We start from the raw sequence: 1,666 nt of genomic DNA, 5'->3' as shown, positions 1-1,666 counted from the left end.
AAAGATGACATAATTTCTTTGCGTAGTATGGTAGATTTGTGGGTAGATCATGCGGGAATCCAATAAGATTTAAGTGATGAAACTTGAAACTATGGATAATAGCATAGAAGAAGCTAGTTGAGATGGTTTTATTTCTATAATCCATCATGAAGGACAATATCGAGGGATTGGGTGGCAGGATGTTTTGCCAGGTTAAAGCTGTGTAGAGTCGGACGGATAGGAAGGTTTTTGTTTTTGTTGCTTCTGTTTACCTGAAATTTTCATCCACTTTTGCTGCATGTTATGTCCCCTTGTCGATGCTTATTATCTGTACAGCTTTGCTATATGTTATTTTCACTGGTCGGCATTTATCATCTGTTCATGGAACTATGCTTGATGACGAGATCTGTTCTCAAACTGGCATTTTGATCTTCTAGATTTTGTTATATGCGTATCAGAATGACTAATTTCTTTCTTTTTTCTTCCTTTTCTTTTATTATTATCCAAACTGCAGGAGGAGCCCTATATCAATCGCAGCAGCAGTTATTTACATTATAACCCAGCTTTCGGATGATAAAAAGCCTCTCAAAGGTTCCTATCCCCTTGGTTTCTAAAGCTTTTAGGAATTCAATAATGTTTGAGTTCTCTGAGACGTAGTGCACGGTTTCATTTAGCAGAAGTTTAGGTTTTTCATTTAGCAGAAGTTTAGGTTTTTCATTGAGGGGCTTTTGAAAATATCATTTAATCATTTTATAATATAATTACGGATTAATTCCATAAATGCCCCTTAAACTTTTACCCTAACTCAGCATGCTCCCTGAAGTTTGAAAAGCATTCACACCACCCCTGAAGCATGTAAACTTCTTCAAAATACCCCCTGAACTAATGTTATTTCATAAATGCCCCGTGAACTATATATTTTCTGTCAACTTGCCCCCGAATCTTTTAATAAATCAGGAGGAAAGTTTTTTAAAGTAAAAATTCAAGGGATAAGTTGACTTAAAATCAGTGGTTTAAGGGGTATTTATAAAATTATAAGTAGTGCCACATCATTATTAGTATTACAAACGTATAGGGTATTTTGAAATAGGTTGCATAGTTTAGAGGGTGAAACAAGCCATTTTAAAACTTCAGAGGCATGTTAAAATAGAGTACAAAATTTGAGGGTATTTATGAAATTAATAAAATTAAATGTTGATATTATAAAGATTACGTTAGACGATTCAAACTTTTTCGACATGTGTAGAACTGTAAAATATGACATGAAAGGGCTTTTACAAATCATAAAATTCAATTCCACACCTTTTGATTTAAGGAAAACATTGACTGCAGATATCTCCGTTGCCACTGGGGTGGCAGAAGGAACAATCAGAAACTCCTACAAGGATCTTTATCCTCATGTATCCAAGATTATTCCAAACTGGTATGCAAAAGAAGAGGATCTCAAGAACCTCTGCAGCCCTTGAATTGTAGACCAAAACCAAAAAAAAAAAAGAAAAAAAAAAGGAAAAAAAAAAAAAGAGCCGGAACATACAGAGGATTCAGAATAGTTTTTCGAGGCTTTACTGTTGAATTATATTAAAACTGTTCAACACAACGGTGCCAAAATGTCTATTGCATCTTCATAGTTCCCTTTATTGTTCATTTCAATAGTAATTTAACAGCAGTTTCATTTCAATATGTGCTT

At 34.0% G+C, this 1,666-nt stretch overlaps 1 long non-coding RNA gene across 1 annotated transcript; it reads left to right on the top strand.

Annotated features, from left to right (window-relative positions):
- Window positions 1-465: 465 nt before the first annotated feature.
- Window positions 466-1,657, top strand: LOC112093045. Its single transcript, XR_002902888.1, has 2 exons — window positions 466-570; window positions 1,312-1,657. It is a non-coding gene; the product is annotated as an uncharacterized LOC112093045 (long non-coding RNA).
- The last annotated feature ends 9 nt before the right edge of the window (window positions 1,658-1,666 follow it).

The sequence above is a fragment of the Morus notabilis genome, unplaced genomic scaffold (assembly GCF_000414095.1).
Source record: "Morus notabilis unplaced genomic scaffold, ASM41409v2 Scaffold10294, whole genome shotgun sequence".
In the NCBI taxonomy this organism is placed as follows: Eukaryota; Viridiplantae; Streptophyta; class Magnoliopsida; order Rosales; family Moraceae; genus Morus; species Morus notabilis.
Note: the sequence above shows the minus strand (reverse complement) of the source record. Positions and strands in the feature narration are given on the sequence as shown.